Source organism: Sceloporus occidentalis, unplaced genomic scaffold (assembly GCF_023333645.1).
Source record: "Sceloporus occidentalis isolate IW3139 unplaced genomic scaffold, rSceOcc1.0.p SCAF_44, whole genome shotgun sequence".
Classification (NCBI taxonomy): Eukaryota; Metazoa; Chordata; class Lepidosauria; order Squamata; family Phrynosomatidae; genus Sceloporus; species Sceloporus occidentalis.
Window position 1 is genome coordinate 4,138,324 of NW_028317024.1, and position 10,143 is coordinate 4,148,466.

Genomic DNA, 10,143 nt, shown 5'->3' on the forward strand with positions numbered 1-10,143 from the left:
AGTTTTTCTTTTTATTCTTGATCCTTGTTTTAGCTAACTCCGCCGGGGTGCCGGCATGTCATGCTAAGCGCCGAAATATGACATCATATTTTGGCGCTCAGCAGTGAAGCAGCGGCAGAGCAGGAAGCAGCGGCAGAGCAGGAAGACGGAGGCGTCGTGCTCCCACCACAGGACTTCTGAATGGTAAGTCCAAAACCTTTAACTACAAAGGGGGAGAGGGTAGATAGTGAGGAGGGAGGAGGGGTAGATAGTGAGGAGGGAGGGGGGTAGATAATGAGGAGGGAGGGGGGGTAGATAGTGAGGAAGGGGGAGAGGGGGATAGATAGTGGGGAGGGAGGGGGGGTAGATAGTGAGGGAGGGGGGAGAGGGGGGGATAGATAATGGGGAGGGGGGGTAGATAATGTGGAGGGGGGGTAGATAGTGGGGAGGGAGGGGGGTAGATAGTGGGGAGGGAGGGGAGGTAGATAGTGGGGAGGGATGGGGGGTATATAGTGGGGAGGGAGGGGGTAGATAGTGGGGAGGGAGGAGGGGTAGATAGTGGGGAGGGAGGGGGGTAGATAGTGGGGAGGGAGGGGGGGTAGATAGTGGGGAGGGAGGGGGGTAGATAGTGAGGAGGGAGGGAGGGGGGTAGATAGTGAGGAGGGAGGGAGAGGGGGGTAGATAGTGAGAAGGGGTAGAAAAGGGGAAAAGGTAGATAGTGAGAATGAGTGAGAGAATGAATGAATGTGTGGATGAATTGTCTGAATGAGGGAGATAATTAATGAGTTTGTGAGAATGCATTAATGAATGTGTAAATTTGTGTGAATGAGAGACAGGATAAATGATTGTGTGAATTATGTGAATGAAAGTGTAAATTAGTGAGTGACTGTTAAAGTGTTTGTGTGTATGATAGATGTATTATTGATGTAGAGCAGGATGTTTGAGCCTTGGGGACCAAGATGAAACAGGCAGGGTGTTTATGGGACAAAGATGGCACAGGCCAGGCTGTTTGGGGACAAAGTTGACTCATGCTGGGCTGTTTGGGGACAAAGTTGACTCATGCTGGGCTGTTTGGGGACAAAGATGGTAAATCCTATGTGTGTAATCTGGGTGCTGGTCAGGTTCTATGTGGGCAGTGTGGATGCCAGAGCCTGCTTTGGGTTGTGCAACCTATCATCTATGCCTGTAGTTTTATCTCGTGCTATGTTTCCATACATTATTATTGTATACCTGCAAATACGGGATTTGCATGTCTGATTCTATACCTCTAGTGCTGAGTGCAATAATAATAACTCTATATATATATATATATATATATATATATATATATATATATATATATGATTGCTAACAGCAATCACACTCCTATCATGCCAAGTCAGCTAGTATATGCTGGAATCTGGGTATGCCTGGGATCAGGGCATGATAGGAGTGTGATTGCTGTTAACAATCATATATATATTTATATATATATATAATATATTAATATTGTTATCGAATAGTTTTGTCCTATTTTGCTGTGTTACTTACTTTAAATAAAAGTGTGAGATTTTTTTTATGGTGGGGGGTCATATTTGGTTTCGGACAGGTAAATGCTGGATTTTCGGTTTCAGTCCAGAATTTTCGTTTTCCAATGAAGTGGTAGGCCTACACCACATCAATGTTTGGCTTAGTATATAGTAGTAGTGATAGGAGTTATGCTGCACTATTATCAGTGTCTGGCTCAATGTATAGTTATAGGGATTACGTTGTACCACCATCAATGTCTGACTCAGTATATAGTGATAGGTGTAATGCTGTACCACCGTCAATGTCTGCCTCAGTATATAATGATAACAGTAATGCTGTACCACCTTCAATGTCTGCGCCAGTATATAACGATAGAAGCTATGCAGTTTTAAAGTGTTTGTGGGAGGGGGGGCACATGCATTATCCGCCCCAGGTGCCAAATACTCTAGGTACGCCCCTGCTTCAGTACACTTTTAACAATGTAGTATCGTTGAATGCTACTATCTGGTCACAAACGCACGGTTAGTAAATGCTTACCTCAAAACCTTTATTATTTACACATGTGGTTGTATAATGGGAACGTTATACTACCATAATGTGGATTTAATGCAGTATATAAATAAAACATATATTAAATGTACAAAGGTCACAAAGCCATTATGACTTAAAGTGTCAAAGAATTAAATGTTCCCCATAATTGTTTATTTGTGCCATTTCGAGAATTAAGTGTTCTTGAATGATGAACCGCACAACAGCTTTTAGGATCCTAAGCAAAGTAATTATACAATACATTTGTAATTTGAGCATGTAAAGCTATAGTGGATTAATTATTTGGTGTGGCAATTCAAATTATGTTATTCTTCAATATCAATGTAAATAAATATGTTTAGTTAGTGAAGTAATTAACTCAAGAAAGTTTAACCTGTGAAGATCAATTCGCATTTTTACTTCTGCTATCAACCAAAAGCTGTGATATCCTCATTTTCAGCCTAACAAATAGACCAAACTAAAAATTAACATATAGCTGTTAAAAATAATCACAAACAAATACTATGGAAATGGTTTGAACACCTGTGAACCAGTGGAACTATTGGGGTCTTTGGGGCCCCTCAGTTATTTTTACATTATGTACATGGTGGCTAGAAACTGCCAGTAGAGGAGCAAAAAATAGGGCCTTGAGTAAAATCCTTGCCAGCATCCAGGACATATAATATTTATCTGAGGTGTACTAACGTGGTGTACTAAAGGAAAGGGGACCCATTGGCTGCTTCATTAGGGGTCAATGTTTGGGCAGTTGGCATCAATAATGTTCCACAGCTCTCAATGGGCCTGTTGATTTTTGTAGTATGATTTTGACATGAAATAATGCAGGGAGTTGGTATATTATATATTTCAAAATGACAATATATTTACTGTCATTTTTAGAATGGCTTTAGACATGAAATATGTGCATTATAACACTTCTGCATTTTCATTTATGACAGCTGACCTAGTTCAGTGTAAATAAGGAAAGTTCCTGAATTAAATTACTGTAAGATGTGCACTTCTTGTGTTACCTACCCATCAGGACTATATCGGTCTTCATGAAAACTGACAAAGTAAGGCATTCCACAAATCACCATATTTGTATCTGATACATATTCCTGCGGGTTAAGTATAATTTGTGTGATACTTTAGTCATAGGGATATGTAATTTTCTAGCAGCAAATTAACATAAAGCAATAACATACTGTATATTAGTAATGGTACTTTAAATATAACTATAACAAAAAATAACTATGTACATAAATACTGATTTTAAAAGAATCACTTAGCAGGTATAAAGACAAAGATTGCTATTGTTATTCTTTGTTTATTAAGTGCTGATATATTCTGCCATGCTGTACAATGTAAATATGAGGTGGTTAACAAATAGATAACGTACATACATTTACACACACAAATACAATAGTAGTTGAAGACCCTGTCAATGAGCTTACCATCTAGGTACTTTCATACAAAAAGGCTGGTCTTATGAGGGCCCAGTTCATAAGCTAACAATCTAAAAATTATATCTGGTACTTTAGGGAAACACATTAGATAAACAAACACTTTGGGTTAAATTTGATCACATGTAGAGACTCACAATAATTCACCGTCCATGTGATGATATATAAAAAGTATACAAAAGTACCAACAATATCTCAGCTTTTATTTGAAAATAAATTACTTTTGCATTCAATTGTTTGAAAATAGAATATATTTTGCATGCTTCATAATTACATTTTTTACACAAGTAACCGGCCTTTATTTTCCTATTAATCTGTAGTGTGAATTCCTAACAACACTCGCCTTACTGTCACACATGCTAGTAGTCTGGATCAACCAATACACTTAAGGCCACAATTCATTTCGGTCATGGTTGAAAGCAATCCTGAAATAATCGCAAAGTGACACTGTGAAATTACTGTAAAAGATTTTGCTGCAGTGTCATGGCATTTTAAAATTGAGACCTCAGGTACTCATGGCTCTATCAAAACCTATAAGAATGAAGTAAAAAATGACATTTTGACAGATCAAGCAGTGATGATCTGCAGGCTGTATTGTATAAATGCAGCCATGTAGAAAGATAACGGATTCTCTTGTGAAATTGACACAAATCATCTAAATTTGACTTCCGGTATTTGGTTTAAGTTAACATGACACTGACACGAAAGAGTGAGCAGAGGGAGTAAATGGCCACTGGTACCTTAACCTTTGTCACCAGGCAACACAGTGGTGACAAGAAATAGAAGAAGATAAATAACAGTATTCCAATGACTCCAGTATTCCAATGACTCCTTTGCTACTGTTCATCTGTTTTAACAAACAAGTGGGTGAGTTTCCTAAAGAGTTAAATGAAAACTATGCCACTTATATTCACAAAAACACTCTGGCCACTTTCTGTAATTATGGAACAGCACACAAGTATTTCTTGGGGGAAAAAACGTAACCTCTGAAGATTAATAAGGGGATTAAACTACCAGTGTTTTCAGAAATTAACCTATTTAAAAAATATTTATAATATACTTATATAAGTTTTTTTTTTCTACAACTAGATCTTGTGTCAGAGACTCAGAACATAATTACAAATTTGGTTTAAAAATTTTATTCATTAAATGTTATTTCTTTATATTGGCCAATCTCACTACTTATGTTATCAATGACCCAAATAGGGTAATAGAATACAACCAGTCCTCTTTCTCACCACGATTCTACCACCATCTGGCATTCAACTGGATCCTGATCCAGTCAGTTAAGAAAAAACAGAGGCTAGTCTAGGGAGTCTGTGCCTATGATGGTATGTGCAGATATATATAGACCAGTGTGTCCAATAGTCCTGCAGCCTGCCTCTATTATTTTTCAGCCAATATACAAAAATAAAAAAAAATCAAACATACTCACGGGACTTCCAAGTCAAGAAAAAAAATCCAATCTTTATTCACAAATTACATTGACGTTTCGGGCATGAGTGCATTTAATTTGTTGAACAACTATGTGCACCACTATGTGCATGATAATCTTAAAGGAAAACATGTAATTAATGTTAGAACAGGGTTTTTGCAACATACAGTATGAAGCTCATGACAGCCAGTTTGGTACAACCAGTAAAGTGAGTACCTTATATTGCGTATGGCCATCAAATTATGTGTTGGTTTTTAACAATCTCATAGATCAAAGCTGTCTTTGGAAACATCATAAAAGAAAGATGCATAAAAATACCTCAATGTAGTATATTATTTGAGGTGATTGTATGTGTCTCATGTAGCAGTGGCCTTTTTGTTATTTTGTGCTAGAAAAAAATCTGTTTTTGGTTTTTGCTATATTCAAATGAGGCTCCTGGCTATTAATTTTAAACTTAATTTGAAACTGATGCAAAATGTTTATAGAGATACGCAAACATGTAATATAATAAGATGTCTATTTACTCTTGATATTAATTCAGTTTGAATCTAGACTAGGTGAACAAACCAACCTAGGGGCAATTAGCAACCAGCTTAAGAACTAGCAATGTTCAATAATACATGTTATGTCATATTAAGTGTATTTCTTGAAGGTTAGACATAAATGTACCATATATACGTTCATTCTGTCTGTATTGCTATCTAACATAATTATGTAATTTGTGCTTTTGAATCATAGGTACATACATTTAAGGTGCATGGCATATGCATAGGTCTACCTTAAATCAAAGATAATACCAATGTCTGATTAATGTTTGAGTCTTTGCATCAGAAAAAAACAGGCTGACTAGAATGGCTCTTTTCTGCTGTCAAATTCTCTGTTTCTGTGTTTTTATGATGATATCTTTGCTGTTTAGCTTAAAAAGTACTTGAAATGCACTTTGATTATGACATTTTTATATTGTAGAACACAACTAAATTGCATTATGTAAAAACATTATAGAATAAAGTTCTCAAGCACAAATCAAGAATTTAAACAAAGGGTTATTTAAATGATTTGGTCTTCACATAAACAAGTATGTTCCTGACGCAAGTCAAATTCTAAAGAAAAATAAAGCCCCAGCCAATACTTCTTCTGGTGACAGCAACTCTTTTGCAACAGCCTCAAGTGTTTAACATATTGAAACAGTTCATCTTCCCACAATGATCTTAATAACTCTGCCAGGTAAGAAACAATACTCCATGCTTCTTAATGTTGTCTCTTTCTTCATTCTATTCATACTGATCTCTTTACTTGGTCACTCTTAAACCTTTGGTGTAAAGAGACCAGTAAACACTGTTATTACGATCATCAATAACATAACCTACACCTACTTTATATATTTACACAGTAAGCCTCTCATTTTTCTTTTTTTGTTCAAATGTAATAAGTCTCCTTTTCTAATCGATAAACACTATCCATTTTTCACGCTTAGAAGTGATATTAAAAAAAAATAATACAACAAGTATGTTTGCTCTATTAAGTAACATTAACTCAAACTTGATTTGGTCTAATTTAGCGCTATTGAAACAATGTGGGATCTACATTAATGTGTCTTTTAACATTTGTTCTCTTTTATATTAGTTAAATTAGTTAGTTAGAATTCCATCTCCCTTTTATTCATTATGTATGTACAATAGCCTGGATAATTTATCTCCTTACTTCTCTGAGTATACCATTTTTTATTTTGTGAATGACAGGGGATTCAACTAATCTTGTTGTGTAAAGGATTCTCTCACATGAAGCACCAAGATGTATATATAATTTTTTTAATGACAAGCAAGAATTTGCCATGTATCTGCTTAGTTCAGAAAGGCATACATGGGCATTGAAGATTTGTTGATTTTAGTATACAAGCCTGGAGTATTTGTCATAGTAATTGGTTTCACAGGGGTATTTCTTCTCAACAGTTTGAGGTAGTTTGTGTTCTCTTTTAAAGGTTAAGTTAATGAGAAATAGAAAGCCTACCCATTAGACTTATCAGATTCATATAAATTGTAATTTTTAACAAAATTTGCCATTTTCATTAATCCATACAAATTTCCGAAAATAAGGAGGGACCCCTAATGAAACAAACTAAAAGAAGCAAAGAACTCCAAATTTTTGTTTGAATTTCAATGGTTTTTCACTCTTACTCTCTCTCACTCACTCTCTCTCTCACACTCTCATTTACATTCTATCACAATTTCATTTTCTCTTATGCTCTTTCTGAATATCACCCTACCTTCTCTGTGGACCGCTTCTGTGTCCCTGACTCTGCTTTTTCTTCTCATTCTTTTGTCTTTTTTCTTCTGTCTTGTTAGGGTGGAGGAATGGGAGAGAAGGTGTGCCCGGAGTCCCTGCTCTTTGGCGCAAGTTCTTCAGGAGGCTAGAATTTGCTGAGAAAGAGAAGAGTTTCTACACCACTTGTTTAGTGGAAGTTCACTGGGAGGCCATGTCCATAGAGAAGTGGACAAAGAAAGAAGGCACAAGGAGCAGTGGATAAAGAAAGGAGATGCAAGAGGAAAAGTGGCGCTGCATGGCTAGAAGACACGAACGAGGAAGCGGAGGGTGAAGATTAGGGAGACATTCAGAGAGAGCTTGAGAGAGAGTAAATGAGAGTGATGAATTGTGTTTCCGAATGTAAAAAGCCCTCAGATTTTTGTCCGAAACTAAATTGGTTGTCCAAAAAATTGAGCCAAAAATGAAACCAAAAAATAGTCTACGAATCATGTTCTTATTACATATATCCACATGATCTATAGGTCTAGCCATTGTATTCTAGCTAACACTAACAGTAACACTGTTTTTTCCTTGTCTTCCATGAAGTGCATCCACATAGCAGGTAAGCTTGTGTGCTTTGCTAAACTACAATACTAAAGCTTTATTATTATTTGTCATTCTGTGCTGGCCCAATAAAGATAATTGCTCTTGACAAAAGACTGCATGTTCTCTTGGACCAGTATGGCTATACAAATTTTCCTTATTAAGCTCCCTAATCAAGGGTTAATTGGTGAAATATATAAAGTTTAACCTATTTTTAAATATTCCCTTAGTCTGGATGTCTAGCAGGTTTAGGGTCACTAAGTAACAATGTTTTTGTTTACTGCCATATGGTGCCTTGATATGGTAGGTGAGCTTGTGTGCTCTAACCAAAAACAGTATTAAAGCCTAAACATATATATTTGCAGGTCTTTGAACATGGTTAATATGTTTTTGTTTTATTAAATATGGAATTGTTTTATTTTATTGCAGCCATTCACTAAATTGGGATTGAGAGCAGATATAGTTGTGCGATTCAGCAATTCTTCTCTTAATACTAGTAAATTTATATTTGGGATTAGGTTATGATCATGTGGTTTCCACTAAATGGTATTAAAAGTGTTTTAATACAGATAATGAGGTCTTTGACCTGAATTGTACTTTGCCAAAAGAGTGGATAAAAGATAAAGTTAGGTGGGAGTTGCCTTGTTGACCAACTCTGCAACTATTTAACCCTGCCATCTAAGAAAGAGAGAATAAGGTCTGATTTGAAGAGGAAGTCTTGGAAAAGAAAATATGACAGGTTGTACTCCTTGAACAATTCTAGCATAGATATTAAACATGGGGCTCAATTCAATAATGTCTCTAAATTTTATTTGGTGTTAATGGTGGTTGAAAATACATTGTTAAGACTCAAATATGCTATCATAGATTTTAGATTGCATCCACAAAAAAGGCTACAATGAATGCCATAGAAAACATATATACATATGTCCTGATATGTTTAGGCATTACTAAAGAAATTTAACACAATGTAGAAAGCTGAAACAAACAGCATGCTTTACCAGTGACAATTCAATTATGCATATTAACTGTTTAAAAGTAAATGAGAAATGAGTTAAAAAAAAATTATTTACCCAACATAACATAATTTGGCTTTGCCTCATATTTATTTAGTGTATATTTTTGCAGAATTTAATTTGAGCGCGGGTAACTTATGCTTCTCAGCTTATTCACCTGCATGGCACAACTCATTAACCCTGGGGTGGACAAACTGTTGTCCACCACCTGTTGGTGAAGTACAGAGTCCATAATGCACCACTAATGGCACAAATAAAAAAGCATCACAGGATTTGTACCGTTGTTCCTTTTTGTACTGATCTGTAATGTCATTCCCTTACCTATCCCTTTTCTGTGTGAGGGTAACCATTTTCTATACATAATAACATTATAATAGTATTGTTATCTTGTACTTAACATCAACAAATTATGCAGCAGCTCATAGTTGGATTTTTACATTTTGGTATTAACTAATTTGAAAGAATAGAATCATGAGGTGTGGAGAGTCCGGCTCATTTGAGCCCACAATCTGTATTGAAATGAAAGAAGAAAATTAAACACAAATGTGAGTTCTACAAAAGTGTTTTTTTTTTTATTTAGAAAAATCATGCGTGTTAACTTGGAAATGGCCTCTCTCACATTGTTTAAAACATCTCAATATGCTTAATCTCTAGGTGCTTACTTTGAAACCTGAAGTGTTTTCAAGCATTTGCAACAAATTATAAAGATGCTTGAATTCACCATCATGCACCAGCAAATCAGTAAATGTTGAGTGCTTGCATAGTGCTGTGTAAGATCTCTGCCAGAAAACACAAAATAAACATTTAATGATGTTGCTTGCATAGAAGACTACCTACCTCCTTTGTTGGTTATGTAAAGGCTATGTATATTTATATTTAATAACTACATAAGAAATAAATTGACCTACTCAAGACAAATTATTCAAATGCTCTATAAAAAGTTTCTCTCCAAATGAACACAATTTTCCTTTAAAACGTGAAAGCTATTTGACCAAAAAAATCTATTAAAAACAATGAATATTTTACTCGAATAACTGCATGTAAATACTAGTCATGTCAACAAAGGTTAATAGCCGTTAAAACATTAATACAACAAAATATAACTTCTTAAGAAACTATACACTTTAAGACATTGTTAAAGTAAAATTAAATCAACTGTATGTCCTTGGCAAAAATTCATAGATGTGTATGTGCTTTATCAGTTTTGTATACATACAAATTCTCCAATAGAAATTGTAAATTATAAGATCTTACAAAAACTGTTTTAAGAATAGCAGTGACTTAATGCGCAATACAAAAAAAATGTATTTCATGTTAGATACTACTATGAATATTTAAAGAATAGTGTGTGTACATATATAATTTATTAACA